This window comes from Carica papaya, chromosome 3, assembly GCF_054855325.1.
Source record: "Carica papaya isolate Zhongbai chromosome 3, ASM5485532v1, whole genome shotgun sequence".
In the NCBI taxonomy this organism is placed as follows: Eukaryota; Viridiplantae; Streptophyta; class Magnoliopsida; order Brassicales; family Caricaceae; genus Carica; species Carica papaya.
This window is the reverse complement of record NC_142311.1, coordinates 15768750-15795670: the sequence shown is the minus strand read 5'-3', so window position 1 is coordinate 15795670 and position 26921 is coordinate 15768750. Positions and strand designations below refer to the sequence as shown.

The 26921-nt window shown below is 36.2% G+C and overlaps 1 long non-coding RNA gene across 3 annotated transcripts in view; it reads right to left on the bottom strand.

Annotated features, from left to right (window-relative positions):
• Positions 1-677: 677 nt before the first annotated feature.
• LOC110808791 (uncharacterized) overlaps positions 678-26921 on the bottom strand; it is a 63691-nt gene continuing 37447 nt past the window's right edge. Inside the window, exons 7-8 of one of the 3 annotated variants that reach the window (XR_015817868.1) lie at positions 3761-7939; positions 678-893 (exon numbers count right to left, since the gene is read on the bottom strand). This is a non-coding gene — a long non-coding RNA (uncharacterized LOC110808791). The other 2 variants (XR_015817874.1, XR_015817867.1) reach the window with 2 other exon arrangements.

Here is a 26921-nt window from a genome sequence, read left to right as displayed (position 1 = left end):
TTGGACAGACAGCAGAGCCTGTGAGATTATGCAAAATGATTTTTAATGGAGAACCAAAGGGTGATGAGATTATCCAAAATATTGGAGAATGAAGTGATTTTGGCACAACGAAGATGAATTGAAACTAATTTACTAAAATTTTTATTTGAAAAAACATTGATATGGACGATGATATGACATCGCTGCTATATTTATATAGACAAATTTAAAATAAACGTTCACATGGTTTGTATATCAGTAGATAAATTCAATATGATTAAAAATTAACATGGAATATGTAAACAAATAATATTAAACAAATTCTGGACATTTTTATACAAAAAATGTTGATATTTTTATGATCCCATTCCCAGAATTCCGAAAACAGTTGCCAACCACTCGTATCATAACATAAAACTAAAAATTTATTCAAATACAGCAAAACTACATAAAAATAACACATCTCTTAAATTAAAATTCTAATATATAAAATCTATTGCATGAGACAATTGATACATATAAATTAAAATTACTTTATAATAGTTCCTACCAAATAAATTTAAAACCAAAGCTAGGAGACTCTTCTCTCACTTTTACTAGCTGCTAACCCTATCAGCAGTTTCCTAACCTAAAAAAGCAATCTAGATTGGAGTGAGTTCCAGGCAACTCAGTAAGAATAACTGTAACAGTCCCGGAAATTTAAATGAAGATGTATGTATTAAAAGTTTCGAATGCGGAAGCGAAATAAAAATTCTGATTAACATCTTTTAAACAATAACCATAAACGTATTTAACATATGAAAGAATAAGCTAATTTTACTCGAAATAAAAACTATAAATAGAACTATAAAATCTTTAAGCGTCTAACTCGCTGTCTTCCTACGGAATGAGCTCGGACACGACGTCTTCCTGATCTGAAATGGTTAAGTAAGGAATGAGCTACACTATCCCAGTAAAGACATCACACTATCTCACTGTCACAGGAGTAAAGATTGATAGAAAACAAAAACGACCAATGGAGCATCATTTATAACAAACTCATTTATTAATGATAAACACCTTTACTGTCCACTTACCTCAGTGAGATTCGTGAAAATAACATATGAAAATAATAACATTATAACCATCATAAAATCATATACACTTTATAACATAACACATGTTATACTTTTGCACTTCAATAATCAGACAACAAATTTCCTCTTTTACCAGCCTACTAGTATCCATAAGGATCTATAGGGGGTCCCCGCTACACGTGAACCATTAACATTAATAATCTGATTTCAGGTCCATCCCCATACCCCGTCCGGTATGGGCGCCAAAACCATGAACCTCAATACCCCGTCCGGTATGAGGGTGAAACGGGCCGTCCCCATACCCCGTCTGGTATGGGCGCCAAACCCATAAAACTCAATACCCTATCCGGTATGAGGGTGAAACGGGCCGTCCCCATACCCCGTCCGGTATGGGCGCCAAAATACATAAGGTCTCCATACCCCGTCCGATATAAGAGACCACGTTCCTAGTAGGGTTCCCTACGGATCCGGTCCATCCACCATCTTCCAGGATATCTAGTCAGGCTGTCCACATTATCCATTTATCAATTCACATAACATTTTTCCCATTTTCCGTGGTCTTAATTATCCAATCATACACAAACACGTAAACCAATAATGAACACCAAACAAAACAACACAACATCGGGTTCACCATAATTTAAACCATAAAAGAAACCATGATTCATGCATACGAAATCATAAAATAAATACATCAAATACCATACTGCATTTAAAGCTGAAAAATAGATCAAACAACACCTGACCGAAAATATATCAGATTCGGGCTCCATTAGCAACCTTAATCAATTATACATATATATTAATTCATAAAATACCGTTTATAATTTATTAAACTTTAATGCCGTGATAGGAAACAGGATGAGAGATCCTTACTTGTTTCGGGGCCTGAAATCGGCTTTACAATGCGCCTACGGGCTGTCCCTAAATTCCCTGAATTTTTTTTCAGGAAACTGAAACGCACTACCGGTACCTGCACGTGTCCTAAAAAACCCTAAATCAGACCCAGGGCCCCTTTTCGACCAATATCGGAATTCCGGCACGGCGGCTCCGCCGTGCTCCGGCGACGGCACCGCCTCCCGCGGCGACGATCCGCCTCGGGTTGGCCATTTTCGGTTGAATTCAGCCAAACTTGCATTGGTTCCTGCGATAAAACAACCCTAGGGCCCTCGGTGGGCCAAAAAATCACAAAAAACTGAGACCTACCGGCAGCGGAGCTCTCAGGTGCGGTGGCTTCTCCGGCGCGAGTCGCGATTTGATGTTTTGCTCCGGTCAACCTGTAGAGAAAAGGATGGTGATCACAGTAGTGTAAAAATTGCATCGAACAGAAACCGGAAAGGGCCTCATCGGAGGCAAAAATCGAGGGAAGCCACGGCGACGCCGCTGGACTTCAGTAGTATTTTTTGGCCGATTAGCCGGTGATTTGGCTTCGATTTGGCCATAGACGAATTCAGCATCGAAAAACGAGCCAAGGGGAGAAAATTTACCTCGTTTGGCGGTCGAAAAACCCTCTGGTGCGGCGGCGGGTGGCGGCGGCCAGCTCCTCCGGAGACTGGTTCTTCTTCTCCGGCGAGGGCACTGGCGGCTAGGGGTTTGGGGTCGGGTGTGGGTGAGGTTATTTATAACCTTCCCCTTTTAATCTCAGCCGTCCATCATGATTTAATCTGAGCCGTCCGATCGCGATTAAAATGGAAATAAATCTGGGCCGTCCATCGCGATGCGATCTGGACCATCCGTGCATGATTCAATCTGGGCCGTCCGCACGCGTGAGATCTGGACCATCCGTGCGCGTGAGATTTGGGCCGTTTGCACACGTGAGATCTGGACCGTTCGATCGCGTGCACGCGGATCGCTCATGTGGCTCCATCCCGCGTAGCCTCCCGCGTCAGCTTCCTTGCCACGCGGCGTGTTCTGGTTGACCGGGGCTGCTGACTGGGCTGCTGACGTGGCACGACTTTCTTAAATTGCGTTTTGACCTCCGATTTTCGATTTTCTTTTCAAAAACACCCCCAGAATCCAAAATTTCACCCTTTTTTTCCAAAATCAATTTCAATTAAATTTCAAAAATAATTTTATCCTATTTTATCATTATTATTATTTTTATTTTTATTAAATTAAAACCTTATAAATTAAATATTAAAAAATTAAACTAAAATTCTAATATAAATTAAAATAAATTAAAAAATAAAAATAATAAATTTGGGTGTTACAATAACAATAGTAACAGACCATACATAATGTTCTAAAACATTTTTTTAATGCATTCACTGAAAACTCTTTATAAAATGTAGTGTGTTTTTTTTAAGAAAATCTTTTTAGCAATAAAAGCAATATCAATCAATCAATCTATTAATTCATCAATCAATTCCTAGCTTACAATCCTTACTTTATAATCGATAACATACAATCCCTGATGCCACACCTGTTCCCGTTTTTCAATCTCCAAAACCCCATGCAATTACACACACAATCAATCACATGCAAGCTCTATACACATACCTGGACTGACTCTAATGATTGACTTTGACTCACTGACTCTTCTTCTTTATTAAATCTTTTACATTCATTTATATATTTAATAAAGTTCACATAACCAATTCTGCGTGCATAATCATTTAACATCTATTTTTAGGGAGGACAATATGGACACCACTACCTATGGATGGGTGCGCCAATAGCAATTAATAACAATTTACATATATTACCTGTAAGAGCATGCAATCACTCTTTCTCTCCGGGTGGATCCCACAGTCACTCTGGTCGCCATGATCTACGCCTTTGAGCTCTAGAGCGTGAATACCAATCAAGTCTAGCTTTCCCTCCTAAAAACATTGAATCTTCCCACATAATAGAATCAATAACTAATTGCACCCATAGCATAGTAGCTCCTAAAGCCAATTAATATCTATACAATCGATCGAAGTCCTTTCTGAAAATCAAATGAACCAAATTTAACTAGATTGCTTGGTTAAATAAGTCTTATTAGACTATTGACTCCTTTTTCTTTTTAGACACAACCTTGATTACGTAAACCTGCTCTTTCTTAATTCTATTATGTTTTCCTCCATTTCCCTTCTCATGTTCTTTCCATAACTTACATGTCCCTCCCCGGCTCACAACCTAACCTTTTTTCATTTTTCATTTCAATTCATGCAATCCATCACAATTCATTTTAACCTTTAGCAATTATAACCCTTTCAACTCAATAAATTAAACAATACAATTTAACATACATAAAATAAATAGAAATAACAAACATACCTTTTTAACTAATCCTAAATTCATCTAGGTGATCTTAATCTATCTATTTTATTTTTACATTATTATATTTGATTATCTTATCTATTTTCTACGTTACTACATTTTAACTTAATTCAATTTTTCTTAAATTTCCTATTTAAGTTCCACAATTTTATTTGTTGATTTATTTCCCTTATTTCTTTTATTCAAGTGCTCTAAAATTAATTATTTTATTACCCAAATCATTAATTATTATTTAATTTCTAGTTAATTTCCGTTTCATGCATTCCCTTCATTTCATTTTACCCTTTAGCAATAAAATCCTCCATACATACAACATTCAGCAGAAAAACAGAAATAACAAACAAACCCTTTCTAACTAACTTAAATTAATTTAGGTGATTTCATCTTATTTATTTTATTTTCGTATTATTATATTTTTCTAATTTATTTATTTCCTCTTCCAATTTCCTAATTTAGTTTCCTAATTTTATTTATTTATTTATTTATTCCATTTCTAATTTTCTTATTTAAATGTATTAATATTTGATTAACCCAATTTGTTTCTTGCTATTTAATTTCAACTTAATTCCCATTTTAGACGAATTTACTAAATCCCCTATTTAATTAATTATCTAAATTAATTATTTATAAATAAAAAATTAGAACTAATTTATTATTTATGATTTTCCCATTTAACCCAAATTCCCATTTTTATAATTTCTCTATTTAATTAACCTTACTTCTAAATTAGTAGAAATATATATTTTTTCTATTAATTTCCTAATTTTTCTCTTTTCCGAATTCCCATTTTTCTTTCAAAATTCCAAGGCTAGAAACCAGTCCACATATGGGGGAAGAATCCCACGAACCCACATTCGTGGCTCTAGCCCATCTGCCTCCACAACACTCTCGGTGCCCAGGGCCGTGCCAGAGCTATGTGCGTCTCACAACGCTCGATACATGTTGTAGTGAGATAGAGAGATCTGCCTTGGAATGCACAGCTCCTGTATGCATAAACACACACACAACAAACTGTGTTTGCATGCTGTCCTGGTGCTTTGGCGCCTAGGACATGACGTGGACAGAAGCAGGGTGATAATGCGCAAAAACAATATTTCTATTATCCGTTTTTGAGTGCTTAATTGAATAGCTTATAATCTGATTTGAGCTACTTTCTTTGTTTTGATCCAGGATAGGAGATGGAGCCAAAAGTCAGAAATAATAGCATAAAAAAGCAGAGTTCGAGGAACAACTGTCAGTCATGGTATAAGCCTCTGGTAAGGCTTAGATCTTGCAGCAATAATAGACTTTGCCGCGTACAATCAAACTTCGGGTAAGGCTAATGCATCAAAAGGAACTACGGATCTCACGAGCGCACTATTAAGCCTCGGGCAAGGCTTACACCTTTGGAGAAATAGAAGCGAGCTGATACGTGATTAACCCTTAGGCATAGTGAATGTCATGACAGTCGAACAAATGCCCAGTCACAATTGACTAAGCCTTGGCCAAAGCTTAGTTGAGTACAACTAGTTCAAAACAGAAAAATGCATATTTAAAATAACAAAAAGAATCTCGTTGCAACCTAAAGAGGAAACCAAAAATTAAGGAGATGATAATTCCAGGAAGCTAGAAAAGAGCCAAAAACATTGAAAAAGATCCTGGGCAAAACAAGAAATCCTAATCCTCTTGGGTTTAAAAAGAGTAGGAAGTCGAAGGAAAGGACTTTGGTTCCCACACATTGAAGCAGAGATTCTTTTGGATTTTTTTCTTTCCTTTTTTTCTTCCCAGCAATCATAAGAACATCATCATGTAATTATACCTGCCATGAGTGGTTGAGAACTTTATTTCTTCCAGTTACAGATTTAGCGAACTCCAATTTGTATTGTGAGATCTAAATGCTTTAAATTCTAGTTCCATTGAATATCAGTATTTATTTGTTTTTATGCATATATAATCATTGTTGCTATTTACTGTAAAGAGGGTCTGTTAGGCAAGTAACACTACAACATACTACCAGTCGAAATATTCTAAACCTGTAATTGTTGAAGATATTTTGGCATTTAGTGGTAATTTAGTTTTGAACGAAGAAGAATAAATAATCTAGATGAGCAATTCACACAACTGAATCTAATAGCTAAAACTAAATTCTTCTAATTCTTAATGCTATTAACAAATCAAGTCATAAGAACGTTTATAGGATTATCTACTAATAAGAGTCATCCTGATGGGTGCCGAATCCACCAAAGATAAAATCATATTTTCCAATAATATTGAATTATAGTAGTGGCAATCAGAGTTGATTCCATAAGGAACCGAGGATTATTTTTTTCTCTTTGTGACTAGTTTTAACAGAATTAAAACGGGTAATTTTCTTCCTTTGAATGGAATAGATAACAAAAAGTGTTTAATCTAAATAAGTCTAGATTTAAAGAAATAAAATCATGGGTAGAAATTGTAGAATAATCAATTATGCAAGCATTCCTAGTCAATAAAATAGCTACACTCTAATTATGTAATTGATCACTAATGCAAAAATAAATATTATCAAAATGCAACAAAATAGTTTTAGTTATCGAAAATGTTCTAACCAATTCTTCCTCAATTTTAAACCAGTCGAGAAACGTTCATTAATTGGTTCTCATTGATCAAACAACCTTGGGAACATCCTTGGAATTTAATTTACAATAGCCTTAAAAATGAGAAGGACCTGATTCAAATTGTCGGATTCATCTGCATGAAACAGTCAGCGAAATTGCTTGTTCCCTTAATCCAAAACTTATCGCCATTGATACAGCCTCAGCTCAAATAATTACAGATTTGAGCTACCTCGAATGGTTGTATATTATTGTGTCATGCGTCCAACGTGTCTTATTCAAACGGTTAGTAATATTAATATGTATATACGTAGAGAAATAAACAAATACTTGCTTTGAAAAAAAATTAGAATCAACTCAATTCTATCTCACAATTCAAATTCAAGTTTCACTAAATCAATTAACTGGGAAAAGAAAAATTGTCTAACCACTCATGGTGAGTCTTAATACAACACAAAGTTTATTCTGAATAATGGAAAGAGGGAGCAGAAAAATGTAGAAAAATTGCAAGGACTGCAGTGGGCAGTGTGAGGAAAAAAATGATTGTTGTTTTCTATTTGGCAGCCTTTTTTATAGCAAAAAAGGATTAATGCTTCCTTTTGGGATTCCTCCAATGATTTTGGCACTTAGTTTGCTTTCCAAATCATCTTCCCATTGATTTTTAGTTGCCAATCCCAGTTGTGGTGGGATTCTCTTTGTTAAATCTCAAGAGCACGCCCTTTTTATGTGAAGTCAGTAGTTGCATGTGACCTAAGCCTTGACAAAGGCTTGGTCGAGTATTATTGCCTTGGTGTTAATTGTGCCAAAGGGTTAGTTGTGATTTTTCCTATTATTGAGATGTAAGCCTTGGTCGAGGTTGGCTTGAGCGAATCCACGAGTTATAATCCTGCTAATACCTTAGCCTTACTTGAGGCTTGAGTGAACAAGAACAAGGGTTGTCGCTGCTTGCTAAGCTTAAGCTTTGGGTAAGGCTTATTCCTAGTCTGACAACTTCTTCACAAATTCTACCCATTTTTATGTTGCTTTCCCTAGTTCTGCCCTCCATCTCTTTTCTTGCATCAAAATAAATGGAATAACTTAGATCAAATAGCAATTATCCCAATTAAGCACTATAAAATGGATAATGAAGATGATGTTTTTATGCATTATCAAACTCCCTCACATTTATCTTGTGCTTGCCCTCAAGAATTTCATAAGAATCACCAATTCCCAACTCTTCACTTCTAACCCAACCATTCCCATCAATTCCATCTCAACTCAATACGTAACATCTCGATTTTTCAAATTGGAAGAATGACCATCAACTAAGAGTTCATAGAATAGATTTCCATACAACCACATAAATGAACAACCATTTTAACCAATATCAAGACACAACATAAGAGTTCTGCAAAAAAAATTTCATAAAGAGAAATAGCTAATACCCAGCAGAACAACCACAAAACCTATCAAGTATAAAGATTTCATGCAATTGGTTCATGCTAAAAATAATAAATTTATCTGTGCGTGACTTAAGCACTTTTGTTTGCTTGAATTGTCAACAACATTTTGACGTGAGGGAAAATATTTGTGATGAATAGACTTGGTTACTCAGCTAGTCACAGATTCAAGTGGCTACTAGCACCACTCCTAATCATTTGGCTTGAATTGTCACTAACTTTTTGACACGAGGACAAACATTTATGATGTATGGACTCGATTACTCAACTGATCACAAATTTTGGTGACTAGAGGAGTAGATTATTTATGCTCTCTTTTCTCTCTCTTTTTTTAGAGTTTTAGACATGAACTGTATAATTCTAAACATATAAATCTGGACAGGTTGTAGTGGAGTTCTTCATAAGCATTGACATTCACTTGAAAGTAAGAGAAAATTAGATTTTGTTGATGGCAATCTCCAAATAAGTCATGTTTTGGATACACGATTAAAAATGACTGTTCTTAATGTAAAGTGATGGAAGACAAGCTATTATTCTAATAAGATGGTTGTAATTTGCAATTCAATTTTTGAAATATCACATTTAAGTTGTTTTTAAAATAACCGAAATAGTTGTGAAGATGGTTGGGGTAAGAATTGCCGAAAGTGTATGTGTATGTGATTTAGGTAATGGCTAAGGATGTGGGGCAGTGAGTGTTCAAAATATGGTTATCCTAAAAATCTAAAGGTGCAGCATGTAGCTAAACTCGTACCTAAGCTCCCCCACACTTAAATAACACGTTGTCCCCAATGTGATGCAAGACATGCAGTAAACAACTGAGAAAATAAGTAGAATAAAAAAGCAATACAAAATAAGAAAAGAAACAAGAAGAAAGAAAAGAGGACATAATACTCCCCTAGAGGCTCATCTGGTGTGGGCTATTGGTGGTCACCTTGTTTGGGTAAGTAACCAGATCACTGCATCAACTTTTTCATTTTATTTTCATGTCAATTGCTGGAGGAGGTTCATTCAATCATCCAACCAGCGGAATTACATGAGGACGAAGTCTATGAATTCTTTCAGTTTGGGTTATGGAGGAGTGGGGATTGTAGGATCTCATGGCTCCGTTTTTTTTTTTTTTTGGATATGTGCTGGCCTCTTAGGACAGGTGGGCCTGGAAGTGCAAAGTAAGGGGCGCCGTCTTTGAGTAAAAGCGAGCCCATCGCATTTAGAGTACTTAAGTTCAGGGGTGCTTATGGGCAGGTGACATGCAGGTCATTGTCTGTGGTATCAAAGACAGTGAGGCTGACAGCAAGTCGAGTGATGACGAATCTTAGGATCAGTGGGCGTTAAAAGGTGATGACATTGGAAAATTTGTGGTCATCCAGAAGCCTAAGTTCACTTATCCCTTGTGCACCATGCACCATAAGAAATACAACTCCATTTTGGATAGGGTACTTGGTGCATCCTTGCGCTTGGAAAAGGAGTTGGCCAGAAAATGGTGGATGTACTTTGTGATGTCCCAGATACTCATTGGGTAAAAATGGAGCAAGAATTCAATAGATTACGAGTGCAAAATAAATTTTTTTACATTGAAGTGGAATTAAGAGATCACTTATAACCTTTCAAGTTCGGTTCCCTATAATAAGGCCATAAGATGACAATTTAATACAGGATAGTCCCCTTGGCAGGAAATCTCATCAGAGTGCGGAGTAGCTATTGCACTTGAATTTTGTCCTAGAGTATTATCAAGATTATGAAATTGGGTCTAGCTAGACTTTAAGAGGTACTTAAAGAGCAAACTCTTAACTTTCTCAACACGATTGAGGTTTAAAGGATAAACAATTTGAGTAAAGCTCGTATACCTCTTACCTTAGAGTTCGTTGTGGAATAGAGCCATTAAATCGTATGAAAATTGTTATCATTATAAAAACCCGATAAACATATATTCAACATGATAAAATATCATTTTTAAGCAGATTCGTTTCAACAAAAATACTAAAACAAAGAAGTTGGACAAGAGAAATATCAGAAAGCATAAACGATGCAGAAAAAACAAGAAATTTCATCATAGGGGTAAAAATGATATTCTAAACGATACTTAAAATTTATTTATCTTTTACTAACCTTCGCGTGAAGCCGTTGCAACTTATATCCACTGAGGGCAGAAGGGATCCCTGACTGCCACTATGAATTACCAACCCATTTCTCAAGTCCTTATCATTTCCCCCATCTAGACTCTAATCCATGGTGATCCATTCATCATTGCGATCCTATATTCACCTAATGCCTTCTCTCTTGTTAGAGGAAATGTCAATCATTACAGGGAGCGATCATCAACACTTATTTGGGGGGGAGGAAAAACAGAAACCCCCTAGAGAATGCAGTCGAATAGATTTTTTCATTCTTTTTACTTATTTATTTCATGTAACAGTTTCATATTATAAGCATGCTATATGTTCAATGTAACCATTTTCCGAATCCGATAAGGATTCTTCGAGTTATCCAGCCCGAAGACTTGTTTTTAACATTTTCAGCTCGAAAGCTCATATCACATATCCGGCCCGAAGGCTTATATTACATCTCCGGTCCAAAAGCTCATATCACATAACCATCCTGAAGGCTCACATCACATAACTGACCTGAAGGCTCATATCACATAACCGGCCTAAAGGCTCATTTCACTCGGACTTGGCCTTCAGGTCACCCTTTTGAACCAAGGTTCAATAGAATAACCCTTTTCACTATTACGTAAGTAAGGCAAAGGGCCAAACCCGCATGCAAACTTATAACTTTCATGTTTTCATGTAGTATACTCAATATTTCTATGGAAAGACGATATCAAACATTGCATAGATAACCAACCAATAATTCAACCAAGCATAACATCACTTTAAACAATGTTTCATGTATCTTAATAAAGTAACAAACTTTAAGCATCATGCCTCATGATCGGAACCCGATGGGGGTCCAACCCATTTGGCCAAACATCCATTACTTCTGGTATTGACAATCGGGATATTTTCACGTAGTAGTGCCTCATCAAAATACCCCTCTTTGCTTTTACCAAGAGTAAGGCAAAGGATCAGTACCCATAAAAATTCTATTTTTTCAAAACAAGCATAAAGACATTGGAGTAGATTATCAACCAAAACTAAATGAAATATTACACCAAGAAAGCATTCACAAGCATATCAGGTTATCATTATGTTGTTTAGCTAAAAAGAGCAGTTAAAGGTATGGAAGTAAATACTAAAGAATCTCTTACTATAACCAGGTTGACTTAGCCTCTTGGTGATGAAAGAAGAGCTTTTAGAAATCATTCGAATGAGCTTGTGAAACTCTAAGCTTTTCTTTCTTTTCTTTCTCCTTATCCTTCCTAAAAACATTCTATTTCGCTCCCTAAAATATCTGTAACACCCCAAAAACCTTTGCACTTAATTATATTGTAAACCACTAATTATTCAGGCCCTAAGGCCATTTGAACTCTTTAAAATTTCATGTTTTAATTTTTGGATGAAACTTAATTTTATGAGTTATGTATTAATTTGTTATTTAGCTTAAATAATTATTAAAATTTATTTTGAATACTGATTTGTTAAAATTTATTTTTAAAATTTACTTAAAAAGGTTTCAGGGAAAAACAGATGAGAAAACAGTGGGAAAATCCCATGGAAATCGCCTGCGGGAAAAACCCCCGCTGCGCGGGCCCCATGCCCCGTACTCGTATATATGCATGCGGCCAAACTAGGACTTGTGCATGCGCGTGCAACCCCCTTGGGGGCATGCCACTGTTGTTTGGGCACCGTACCACCGTCGTTCGGGTGGCTTGTCTCAGACTTTTGCACTGCTGTGACGTTGCCGTTGTCACGTCGTCTATCCGTTAGTATTGTTTTAGTCATCGCATCACATCAAGTCACTTTTAGTTTCCTCTCTCTTCACAAGATTTCGCCAGTTTGTGTAAATTTAATGGTCCCTATTTTCTATAAATAGGGACCCCTCTTCACTACTTCCTCGCCACTTCAACTTCATTCTTTCATCCACCAAAGAGTTTAATAGAGAGAGAGTGAGCTAAAGAGAGAAGGCAAAGAAATAACAGAAAGAAATATGTAGAAAAACTCTAAGGTTTTGGTAAGGAATTTATTATTTATTTTAACATACTAAAGAGTATTTATAGATTAAATTAATAAAATTTTAATTGATTGATTGTATGCTTAGTTTTTATGCTTGAATAAAAATTATTACATGTTAATGCATGGCTATATGAATGTATATAAACTGATTATTTGCATGTTTAACTAAAATAATTAATTTTCATGTGGTAAATGTTGATGCATGTTGTATTGTATAATGATGAAGTAACGAGCATTATGTTATTTTTTAAGCATGGGAAATATATATCGGTATTGGCATGCATGGTTCATAAAATATTTCGTTAGCTTTTTTATATTTGAGGGGTTTCTGTTTCTCCCCCATCTAATATGAAAAGATGCATGTTGTATTGTATAATGATGAAGTAACGAGCATTATGTTATTTTTTAAGCATGAGAAATATATATCGGTATTGGCATGCATGGTTCATAAAATATTTCGTTAGCTTTTTTATATTTGAGGGATTTTTGTTTCTCCCCATCTAATATGAAAAGAAGTTAGAGGACTGCTCCCTGTGGATGACGGCGTACCCTCTGACAAGAGTGGTGACGTGATATGATTGTAGGAGTCACCTCGATGAAGTACGATCATGACTATAGTTTACATGTAGGACTATTGTGATTTGCACGACCGTGGTCATAGATCATGTCATGGTCTAGCAAGCTGTAAATGTGTTGTTGATTTGGCAAGTGGCAAATTGCTGATATAATATGAAATGAATTGGTCATTCTACATGGGTAGTCGGGAATCTGTATTGCCCTTAGTAGATGGAAGTCAGAACGACTTCGTATGAAGAATAAAATGAAATCAAGAACATCTCATGATTTGTTTGAATTTTTATACTTTCAGTATGATTAATTTGATTGACATGATATGAATATGACATGATAGATTTGAAATTTTCTTTAATAAAGTAAATTATTTTCATAATTACTGAATGGACTCCTGACACAATTCCCGATGTTGAATAATTATAGTACTTTATTCTAGTTTAAATTACTTTTGAAATCTTGGTGACATTATTTAAATATTATTTTTCTTACTAAGTATGTGAAATTCACTCATTTCCATGCCCTTCTCCCCCAAATGAGGATGATAGTGAGGAACCAATCATTGATCTAGCCCTTGAAGCCTTCGAGGATCCCATGGATCCGTGAACTATTATGAGTGCTTTTTTTGTCCCTTACTTTAATGAGTCCATTTTTTTTCTTAGTATTGTATGAATGGAACTCTATTATCATTTTATAAGGAATTGTAATTATTTATTTCGCGGCATACATTTACCTTATATGCACTCGTATCTGTTTTTATATCTGGTACCCTTATGCTTTAATTAGCATTTGGGATGTCAAAATATCTCTTCTCTCTTTCTAAATGTTTGAAAAGTGAAGAAAGAAGAATAATGGGGAGGAAATTGAGAGGAAGAGGTTTAAATATAAAAAAGGAAGGCCGAATTTGCACCACTTGGTGAAAATTGACGAAATAGAGTAGAGAGGTGGTTTTGGGGTCCACCAAGCATGGCCAAAAGAAAAAGGAGAAAAGAAAGACCAAGAGTGGCCATTTAAATGATAGGACGAGGTTGTCCTATTGGTGATAGCACATCATTGTGCGCGTGCGCAGGTGGCCACACCATGCATTGTGCACGTGCAGGCTGCCAGCTACGTGGGTAGGTGCGCTATGCTACACACTATGCACAACCTTACCGTGCGATGTGCATGCGTGCCATGCGCACAATCGCACGAGAAGGCAATGCAGTGTACGCGGCCTATCTATAGTCGCTAGCTGCAGCGCGCAAGTCGTAGACTGTGGGCCGAGGTCGTTGTATGAGTTTTTTCCGGAGCTATTTTCCTTCGTTGCTTTTTTTCCTAAACTTTGGGTAAACTTGGATAAAATTTTGGAAAAACCAATTAAAATAAAAGGGTTTGAAATTTTAAATGAAGAATTTTGCAAGGTTGTAGACCAAAAATATTGTAGTTTTAAAATTGGTTAAGGGAAAAAAATTTAGGGTGTTACATACTTCATGCTTGGTGCTCGTAAGTAGAGGTCTTTGAATTTGCTGGGTCGTAAGTGTTAGGTGGGTTATCATAGAGCTCTCCATAAACAGTGGCCTGATTGAAATCTTCATTGAAATCGAAGAATGGGTGCTCGAGGTAAGGGTCAGAGAATCCTAAGGCATTTTGGAACTAAGTGAGCAAAAAGTTGAACTGCTGGCCCATCAACTTGAAGGAGACTACATTTGGTGTCTTCAATGTGAAATTAGTTTGTTCATAAAATTCAAAAGTGGAGTAAAATTCAAGGACCAATTCCACATATGCTGGTACGATGTTCTCAAAGTAAGGAGACCAGTTGATGTTGTTGATCATTTACAAAACCTCTTCTTTGATGTTTAGGGTTTTCAGGATGGGGGTGTGACAACACTTATCCGACATTTTGGGGAGTTTAGAGACTCCCCCATACCTCTTTTTTTCCAAGTCTTCATGGAAGGCGAGGTGGCCATTAAGTTCAAACTCGTTGGATCTGGTGGTTCTGGCTATGAATATAGGATTGACAGATCTAGTGCACTTTGTGCTACTCTCTTTTCTACTTTCTTTGCTACTCACTCAACACCCTTCAGAGCACGATGAATGGTAAAGTAGGGCTGGGGGTCACAGGTCTTATAGGCTTATCTCTTTTACCTCATGGTTCTGGTGTTTACGGTTGCTGGTGGTTAAGAGTCAGGATTTGGGAGTTAAAGGTTACCAAAGATTTAAAGAGGTTAGGGCAAGGTTTAAGAGTGATTGAGAGGAGGGTGGATGTGGGAAAGGTTTTAAGTTTTTGAATTTTAAAATGGGCACCAGGTTCCGTGCGCTTTGGCCAAGGCGTAAATGGAAGGTTTGTGTTTTTTTTTTTAAACTTGAGCAAGGCTTAGGTGGTTGAGAATAGGCGACAAATGTGGCTTATAGTAGGCCAAGACTCATGTAAGACCTGTTTCTAGAAAGTAAACCTCGAGCAAGGTTAATGCAATTGACTGGCTTTTGCCCCTCCCGCCTGGTCCAACATGTTAGCCTTGGGCAAGGCTTATGCATGATCTTAACTCAGATTCGATGTTCATTACCTTAGGTCAAGGCTTATGCGGTCTGTTTGGGTCAAAACACATGGGTGACCGAAATGCAAGCCTTGGGTAAGGCTTAGTTGGTGATTGCCAATTTGCTACCCAGGCATCGCTATTTGAATAACCCTTGGACAAGAGTCAACATATCCGTACGAGCCTTGGATAAGGGTATTCTCATTCTCATGATATCAGTCGGGCTTCACATGATCCTTGTTTGAGAACTTAGCAGTCTTGAGTTGATTTTTTAATGGCCTGTGATAAGGAAGAAAAACGTAAGTTAAAGTGGCATTAACAGTTTATAAAAATGAATAATAAAAAAACGACAAAAAAGAAAATAGAAGGAATAAAGAAACCAAATGGGTTACCTCCCATTAAAAGCCTTTTTTTATTGTCTTAGGCTGGACGTAGTCTGCAGGTTGTCACTCATTATCTATAGGATTCTCGAGGATATTCTTCAACTTGCTGCTTAGTAAATCCCTCATAAAACGGTTTAAGTCGGTGCCCGTTTACTTTGAATATCTTGTGTGTGTTTAAGCTTTTGATTTCAACAGCTTCGTGGGGATAGATGGTTGTAAGAATAAAAGGTCCTAGCCAACTAGAATGCAGTTTCCCTGGGAATAATTTCAGACTGGAGTCATACAGCAGAACCTTACAGAAAATTGCTTCTTCGAAACCATCTGATTGTGAAAAGTCTTTGTTTTCTCCTTGTAGATGCATGCGTTTTTATATGCTTCCTTTCTTATCTCTTCTAGTTCTTATAGTTGTAGCTTCCTTTGTTCTCCGCCTTCTTCCATCTTCATATTGCAGCTCTTGATTACCCAATACGCTCTATGTTCGAACTCCACAGGAAGTTGGCAAGCCTTACCGAAGACCAGTGGAAATGATGATATTCAAATGAGAGTCTTGTGGGCTGTTCTGTAAGCCCAGAAAGGATCCTCTAAGTCCTTTTGAGTTGGATTGGTTGTCTTCTCTAGTATGGATTTCACTTCTTTATTAAATTTTTTTGCATAACCATTATTATGTGGATAATAAGCAGTAGAAGTACCATGAGTGACATGATATCTTTTGAGAAGTGTCACGATATCTTGGTTACAGAAATACGTGCCCCTATCACTGATCATTGTGCGAGGTACTCTAAACCGTACAAAGATATGGGATTTGATGAATTTGATAATAGTTGTTGCTTTATCTATTTAGGTTGCCTTAGCTTCTACCCACTTCAAGATATAGTCTACAACTAATAGAATGTATGCGTTCCTAAAAGAAGATAGGAAAGGCCCTATGAAGCCGATTCCCCGTACATAAAAAATTTCACAAACAAGAATGGGTGTCAAAGGAATTTTATCCTTGCGGTTTATAGCTCCTGTCCTTTGGCAATTTTCATAAGGTTTGCAGTAAATATATGTATCTCAAAACAAAGAAGGCCAAAACAAACTGCATTCTAACACCTTTCGGGCTGTGCGCTTGGGACCAAAATATCCTTCGCAAGCATGTGAATGGAAAAAACTCAAGATATAAGGGATTTCTAGTTTTGGGACGCATTGGCAGATAATCTGGTCCGTTGCAATGCTTCCATAGATATAGACCATCCCACACATTATTTGGCTTCTCTTCTTATTTTGTCTTTCTGTGACTTGGAAAGTTCATCTATAAGTGTACCTGTGACCAAGAAGTTGACAATATCTACGTACCACGGTGTGATTTATTGTGTTGAGAAAAGGTGCTTATATGGGAATTCATTTTTCAACGGTACAGGCTCTTCATCCAGAGGCTGACATCTGAGATGATCAACAACCAAATTTTCCATGCCTATTTTGTCCCTTATTTCTAAGTCAAACTCTTGCAGCAGCAGAATCCATTGAATCAGTCTTGGCTTGACATTTTTCTTTTTCAGTAAGTATTTTAATACAGCATGATTAGAGAACACAATAACCTTAGTTCCCAACAGATAGGAACAAAATTTTTCTAGTGTAAATACGACGACTAGTAGCTCTTTTTCAGTGGTGGAGTAATTCACATGAGCACTATCTAAAGTCTTGAAAGCATAATAGATGACATGTGGATCCTTCACTATCCGCTACCCAAGAACTGCATCTACGACCTGGTTACTTGCATCACACATGATTTGAAACTGTATGTTCCAATCTGGTGGCTTCATGATAGGTGTTGTGATCAACTTCTCCTTCAACGTGTCAAATGTGTTTATACAGGGTTCATCAAACTCAAAATTGGCTTCCTTCTGCAACAGTTTACATAGAGATTGGGTGGTATTTGAAAAGTCATTAATGAATCTCATATAGAAGCCAGCATGCCCGAGGAATGATGCGAATTTGTGGCATGCTTTTGGATAGGGCAAGGACTTGATGATGTGAGAATGGACATGGATCTAGTTGGTAGAAAGGATATCTCAATGCCAAGTGGGCCTATTACAAGGGAGAGAGCTAAAATTTTACAACAAACCTTCCAACTTTTTATCCAAACGTGGATCAATGAGGAATATATGTTTGGACCCATTAAAGAAGGCAAAGAAAAGAAGACGAAATGGCCATTAACCCAAGGGCATAATAGTATATATTATTCACCCCAAGTGTAAGAGGAAAATAAGCAAAAAAAAAAAAGAAAAAATTCTGCAAGACATGAAAAAGAAACATTCTCATGGAGTTTTATTTACTAATCTTGTGAGAAATCTTCACAATTAAAGATCAACAAAGAGGGAAAATTGCTCCTAAATTACAAGCTATCTTGAGAAAGAGGAAAACTCCTTAAATGCCAAATCTTGCGAAAAAAAAAACTTGAGAAATAGGAAAATATCTTGGCAGAATCTCTTCCCCTAAATCAGCCACAATTAATTAAGGTATTCCTTATTTAAATTTTTTTTTTTCATAGGAAAATCATATCTTAGTTGTAATTTTTTTAATTTTTGCTAATTTTTCATTCTACCTTAGATTTAATTTCCTATATAATTTCTACCATTAATTAAGAATTATTTTTTTCCTTATTATTCGCATGACCTATACTATAAATAGATCTTGAATTCAGAGTTGTAATTCAATTCAAAATTTTCAACTTATTAATAAAATTCAACTATTCTTATTTTAAGCTTTCAAGCTTGCAAAAGTGAGTGAGTAGGTCTTTGACTGACTTGTTGTGGTAGGAATTGGGATCACTTATCGAGATAATTCTTGTGGTATCTTTTCAATTCTAGTTCTTTATTTCTTTCCTAGTTACCTTGGTTTTCACTCCCCTGTTGAGTGCGGGTCAAGTAGGGAGGGTTTGCTTAGGATTTTAAGTTTATGATTACATCATTGGATTCTATTATTGATCATGAGTTCTATATCAGTTGCTATCAGAGCTTACACTCCAGTAAATCTACTATCTTTATGATTTATTATTTGAATTTATTTTCTTACATAAAGTTAGCATTCGTTACATAAAGTGCTAATTTATTTAGTTTGTTTTCAATAATTTTTTTTGCGTTGTTATAATTAAAAAAGGAGAGTGATTATGAAAAAAAAAAGAGCAAAAAGAAAAAACAGAGAGCAACAAAAAAGAGAGAGAGGTATGTGACTCCCTTGTTTTCTTTTTACAACATTACATTCAATATTTTGCATTAGCATCTGCATCATAAAAATCAAGTGAGTCATAGATCACAACCATCATTGAGGTAGAATAATTAGGTATAACATTTCGGTTACATCCATAAGGATTAATTGGATCCTTGACGCTTTAAGTCTAGAATTGTCTTTTTTTACTCCTAGTTTTTTTTTTAAGTGCTTTAGTTCCATTATACATCTAAGTAGTTAGTTGTATCCTAACTACTTAGCTATAAGCATAAGAGCACCACATATTCTTCTTCTGTGTACTTACTTCTGAACTTTTAGAGAGCAAAATCCCTTTTTAGGACTCTTTGTAAAGTCTTAAAACCTTACCTTGCTTGTCTTGATTCAAGAGATCCAATTCCAACACTCAACTTGACGGAAGAACATATGAGAGAGAAACACGAGTGATTGAGAGAGAATGATTTCTTTTTCTCCATTAACATCTTTTTGTACACATGTCACATCTTAGTAAAACCAACCAACCTATGACCTTAGAAGAATGCATGGAGGCTAGGATGCATGACATGTACAATAGATTGCGCTTAGCCATAGAAGATATAGCAACAAGAATGGATGAGAGACATGGAGGAAGGAACTATAGTCATCCAAGAAGCCGAAACTACCGAGATGATGATGAGTCATATGGCGACAATAGTGAAATCAGTAGAAGAGAAATTTGGAGGGAAGATGATGACATAAAATCCATCAAGATGCAGATACGCTCGTTCAGAGGAAGGAATGATGTAGAGACCTATCATGAGTGGGAAAAGAAGGTAGAGTTAATTTTTGACTGCCACTCTATAGTGAAGCCAAAAAAATAAAGCTAGCAACAATTGAGTTCACAATTTATGTACTTGTTTGGTGAGATCAAGTGACCGCCCTCAGGAAAAGAGATGGAGACCAACTTGTATCCAGCTGGAGAGAGATAACGTCTATTATGATGAAGGGATTTGTCCCATCTTATTATGACAGAGAATTGCACCAGAAGCTCCAAAGATTGACACAGGGATCTCTCTCGGTGGAGGATTACCACAATGAGATAGAGATGGCAATGATCAAGGCTAGAGTTTATGAGAGTTCGGAAGCAACCATGGCTAGATTTTTGAGTGGTCTGAACAGAGAGATTGTTAATATTGTGGAACTGCATCATTGCATAGATATGGATGAGATGGTACACATGGCTATGAAGATTGAGAAACATCTAAGGTATAGAGGTTTCTCCAGAAGTAATTCTCAGTATACGCTTCAGTTTAGTTCTAGATGGCCTAAAAAAGAAGGAAGAAAGAAACTTGAAAAAAAGGAAGGACAAACCCAACTCTATCGAATCTAAAGGTAACCCTAAACCACCTACTATTACTCAAAGACCAAATTTTATTAAGTGTTTTAGGTGCCTTGGAGTTCTACACATCGCGTCATAATGCTCCAACAAAAACCTCATGTTATTGCGAGACGATGGCAAGATAGAGACTGTCAGTGAGTATAGTAGTGACGATGATAGTAGAACATCACTAGATGATTGTGAAGACAAGTTAGCAGCTCTAGTATAGGGTGAGATATTGGTTGTCTGGAAAGCCCTAAATATATAATCCAAAGAGACAGACAACGATCAAAGAGAGAATATCTTCTACACCAGATGTCATGTGAATGAGAAGGTATACATTTTGAGCATAGACAGAGGAAGTTGTGACAATGTTGTCAGCACTTTGCTAGTTGACAAATTAGGGTTATCTTGTACTAAACACCCTAACCTTTATAAACTATATTGGCTCAATGAGTGTAGAGAAGTCAAGGTACACAAATAAGTCAAGATTCCCTTCTCCATCGGCGAGTACAAAGATGATGTATGTTGTAGTGTCGTTCTCATGCACACCAGTCATATCTTACTTGGACAACCATGGCAGTATGATAGACAGGTACATCACGAGGGTTCAAGAATCAACTCTTCATGTCTAGATGACCTAAAACACATTTTGACACCTTTATCTCCAAAAGAGGTCTATGTTGATCAAATCAAAATCAAGAAATCTTTTGAAGAATATTTAAAAAAGAAAAAGAATGGCCCACTAAAAAATAAAGAAAGCCCACTAAGTGCAAAAGAGGCCCAAAAGAACAATAAAAAAGGCCCAATGAGAGAAAGTGAGAGAGAGAAAAGAAAAGAATGTTTATATGTGAGGGAGAGAGAAGTGAGGAGAGTGATCTGTGAGAAACAAAGCTTAATTGTACTTCGGTACAAGGAAGCCTATCTAACATTTTTTTACCTTGACACTTCTTTGCCTAGTTCTGTTTTCTCTATTTTGCATGAATATGAAGATGTGTTCTCGGAGGAGATTTCGGATGGTCTACCTCTACTATGAGGGATGGAACATTAGATTGACTTTATTCTTGGAGCTTTAATAAACCAACTACCCAACCTATCAAAGTAATCCTCAGGAGACAAAGAAACTTCAGCGGTAAGTGGAGGAGTTATTAGGTAAGGAACATGTAAGAGAAAGTTTGAGCTCTTGTTCTGTTCCAGTATTACTTGTGCCTAAGACGGATGGCTCTTGGAGGATGTGTGTGGATTGCCAAGCTATCAACAAAATTACGGTAAAGTATAAACACCCTATGCCTAGGTTAGATGATATGTTAGATGAATTGAGTGGATCTACTATTTTCACTAAGATAGATCTTAAGAGGGGATACCACCAAATTAGGATGAAACTTAGAGATAAGTGAAAAACTGCCTTTAAAACCAAGTATGGGTTGTATGAGTGGCTAGTAATGTCTTTTGGGTTATCAAATGCCCCTATCATTTTTATGAGACTTATAAACCATGTTTTACGACATTTTCTAAGTAAATTTGTGGTAGTTTACTTTGATGACATCTTGATTTACAACAAGTCTTTAGAGGATCACTTTCAACATATCAGGTCTATTCATGAGGTCCTTAAGAAAGAACAATTATATGAAAATGCCAAGAAGTATACCTTCTGTAGTGAAAATTTAATTTCTTTAAGGTTTGTAGTTAGTTCAGAGGGCATTGAGATAAATGAGGATAAAGTGAAAGCAATCAAAGAATGGCCTACTCCAAGATTAGCTAATGAGGTAGAAAGTTTCCATGGTTTGGCGAGCTTCTACTGTAGGTTTGTTAGGGATATCAGTTCCATAGCAGCACCATTGAATGAACTAGTAAAAGAAAATGTAAAATTTAAAGAGACTGAGAAACAAGAGCATACTTTTACTTTATTGAAAGACAAATTATGTTCTGCACCTATTTTAGCTTTAGTTGATTTTAACAAAACGTTTGAGCTTGAATGTGATGCTTCAGGTATTGGTATAGGAGCAGTTCTGATGCAAGAAGGGTGTACCGTGGCTTATTTTGGTGAGAAACTTAGTGGCCCATTATTGAACTGCTCAACCTACAACAAGGATTTGTACACCTTGGTGTCAGCATTAAAGGTATGGCATTATTATTTATTGACAAAGGAGTTTGTGATCTACATAGACCATAAATCCCTAAAACATCTGAAAGGTCAAGGTAAACTCAACCGTCGTCACAATAAGTGGGTTGAGTTCATATAATTTTTTCTCTATATAATCAAGTATAAACAAGATGAGGATAATATTGTTGTTGATGTATTATCTCGCAGGTATACTTTGATTTCTACACTTATCTCTAAGTTGTTAGGATTTGAACATATTAAGGAGATGCATGCTAATGATACTGTTTTTTCACTGTTTATCATGCGTGTGAGCATTCTATATTCCAGAAATTTTATAGGGATGATAGTTTTTTCTTTAGGGATGGTAAGTTATGTATGCCTAACTGTTCACTCAGGAAATTAATGGTGTATTAACCTCATAGTGGAGGATTGATGGGGCACTTTGGGGTAGCTAAAACTCTAGATATATTGAATGAACATTTTTATTGGCCTAACATGAGAAAAGATATTAAGTGCATTTGTAGTAGGTTCATTGGATGTAAGCAGGCCAAATCTAGGGTTCTACCTCATGGATTATACACACCTTTACCTGTGCTTACAGTACCTTAGATAGATATATCTATGGATTTTGTATTAGGATTGCCTAGGACCAGGAGATGTAGTGATAGCATATTTTTCATCATGGATAGATTTAGTAAGATGACACACTTTATTAAATATCATAAGACTGATGATGCGAGGTAGTGATAGCATATTTTTCATCATGGATAGATTTAGTAAGATGACACACTTTATTAAATGTCATAAGACTGATGATGCAACAAATATCACAAACCTGTTTTTTAAAGATATTGTGAGACTTCATGGCATTCCTAAGACAATTATGAGTTATAGAGATGTAAAATTCCTTAGTCCTTTTTGGAGAGTTTTGTGGGGTAAATTAGGAACTAAGCTATTATTCTCTACTACACATCAACCCCAGATTGATGGTCAGACTGAGGTCATTAATAGGACCTTAGGATCCTTATTGAGAGTTGTAGTTGGCCGAAATTTAAAAACATGGGAGGATTGTTTATCTATGGTAGAATTTGCATATAATAGGAGCATTCATACATCTACAAGATTTTCAGCTTTTGAGATTATTTATGGTTTTAATCATTTAACTCAATTGGACCTCACGCCTTTACCTTTGTAGGAAATTCAGGATAGCGATGGTGAACGGAGAGCAGAATTTATTAAAGCCATATATGAGAAAGCCATACAAGATATCTAGAAGAAGAATGAATCCTATAGACGACATGCCAATAAAGGAAGGAAACGAGTGGTGTTCCAACCTGACGATTGGGTATGGGTTCTAATGGAAAGGAAAGATTTTCTAATCATAAAAAATCTAAGTTAGACCCTCGAGGAGACGGACTTTTATAAGTTCTAGAGCGTATTAATGACAATGCCTACAAAATTAATCTCCAAGATGAGTACGGTGTGTCTACTACCTTTATGTTTCTGACCTTTCCCTTTTTGATATAGATCCAGATTCAATGACAAATATTTTTAAAGAGGGAGGGGATGATGTGAGCATGGACATTGATCAAGTTGGCGGAAAGGATATCTCAATTCCAAGTAGGTCCATTATAAGGGGGAGAACTAAAAGATTACAACAAGCCTTCCAACTTTTTATCCAAACATGGATCAATGAGGTAGAGGGGTTTGGACACATTAAAGAAGCCCAGGAAAAGAAGACAACATGGCCATTAACCTAAGGTTATAATAGTATAGACTATTCACCCCAAGTGCAAGAGGGAAATAAGTAAGAAAAGGGAAAAATTCTACAAGATATGAAAAAGGAAAATTCCCATGGAATTTTATTTCCTAATTATGTGGGAAATCTTCACAATTAAAGATTAGCCAAGAGAGAAAATTGCTCCTAAATTGCAAGCTATCTTGAGAAAGAGAAAAACTCCTTAAATGCCAAATTTCGCAGAAAAGGAAAATACTTGAGAAAGAGAAAAAGATCTTGGTAGAATCTCTTCCCCTAATCAACCACAATTAATTAAGATATTCTCTATTTAAAAAGTTTTCCTTATATAAAAATCATATATATCCTACTTTAGTTGTAATTTTTTAATTTTGCTAGTTTTTCATTCTACTTCAGATTTAATTTCCTATATAATTTCTACCATTAATTAGGAGATTATTTTTTCCTTCATTATTGACATGACCTACATTATAAATAGGCCTTCAATTCAGAGTTATAACTCAATTTAGAATTTTTAGCTCATTAATAAAATTTAGATATTCTTGTTTTGAGCTTTCAAGCTTGCAAGAGTGAGAGCTTAGGTCTTTCAACCAACTTGCTGTGCTAAGAATTGGGATCACTTATCGAGGTAAATTTCATGGTGTCTTTTCAATTCTAGTTCTTTATTTCTTTCCCAGTCACATTGGTTTTCACTCCCCTGTTTAGTACGAGTCAAGTATTGAGGGTATGCTTAGGGTTTTGAGCTTTTGATTGTTGATGTATATGCGTGATTTTTGATTTCATTTTTGATCTCGGGTTCTGCATCACTTGATCACATCAACCTTTGCTTTTCCACCTTTATGCCTTTGGAAGACACTATGTGACCCAAGATCAATTCTTGATCAACCATGAAATGGAACTTCTCATAATTTAGGACAAGGTTGGTTTCAAGGCACCATTTTAGCACTTTAGTGAGGTTGTCCAAGCATTCATCGAACGAGTCTCTGTAAACTGTAAAATATTCCATGAAGACTTTAATAATCTACTCCACAAAATTAGAAAAAATGCTGATGATACACCTCTGAAAAGTGGCTAGGGAGTTACAAAGTCTAAACGACATCCTTCAATAGACAAAGGTCCTAAAGGCATTCTTCCATAGGCAAATGTGTCTCCTGAAGCAACCAGAATCTAATAAAAACCTTAATGCCCATCCAGCCAGCAATAGTGTGTTCTTCCGACAAGTCTCTCCAACATCTAATCGATGAACAAAAGAGGGAAGTGGTCTTTTTTGGTGGAAGCTTTCAACCTTTGGCAGTCAATACAAACCCTCCATCCATTATGTATCCTAGTTTACTCTTTCTCACTATCTTGATTTTCGATCACCGTTCCAGTATTCTTTAGCACTACTTATACTGGGCTCATCCATTTGCTGTATGAGATTGGGTAAATTACTCCAATGTCCAGTAACTTCAGGATTTCCTTCTTCACCTCATCCATCATAGGCGAGTTTAGATGCCTTTGTGCTTGTCTGCTAGGTTTGTTGTCTTCCTCTAACAGTATCTAGTGTATACATGTTGAGGGTGATATTCTTCTATGTTGGCAATGGTCCATCCTACCGCCTCTTTGTACTCGCGGAGTACTCTGATCAGTTTCTCTTCCTTTATCTTACACAACTTATTAGAGGTTCTGATGGGAAGTGTTTTCGTTTCTCCTTAGAAGACATACTTTAAGTGTCCTGACAGCGGCTTCAGTTCCAAATTAGGGGCTTACAAAATAGAAGGTAAAATTTTGGTGTGAGAAATAAAAAGATTAAATTACAAAGTGTTACCTTTGAGTCATTTTGAGGAATCTAGTTCAAACACAGCATCTGCAGCTTCCCATCAGCCATATAGTTTTCTTCCAAGTACTCCAAATTGTCAGTGTGTGATGCATTACTAAGCATTGTATTAATCTCATCTCTAAAACACAAATTGAAATGTCTCTGCTATAAGGAATCCAAGATGTCAACATTGTATACACAGGATAGGTCAACAGGATACTTCATGGCATCACAGACGTTGAACTTGACCACTTCCATGTCGAACTCCATGGTGAGGGTATCGTTCTGCACATCAATTTTGGTTTTGGCAATGTTGAGAAACAACCTCCACAACAAAAGTTCGGATGAGTTTTAATACTTGTCATCCTCCACGTCTAGCACATAGAAATCAACCAGAAAGATGTGATTATCTACTTGCACCAATACGTTTTCCAACACTCCCTCAGGATAAATGATGGATCTATTAGCTGATTAGATAATAACTCCTATTTCCTTCAACTATCCGGCCTTTAGTTGGGAATAAATGGATAATGGAATCACGTTGATCGAGGCTACAAGGTTGCACATGGCCTTCTTTATACCGAAAGCACCAATTTTACATGAAATGACAAGCATGCCTTGGTCTTTTCACTTAAGCCAACTTTCTCTGTATCATAGCTGACACATTCTCTCCTATACTGACTTTCTCATTACAGCGTAACTTGTTCTTGTGTGTGTACAATTCCTTCAAGAATTTGGTATTTGCTTGATTGTATAAGGGGAAGATCCAAAATCTCTCAATCCTTCTTTTCTT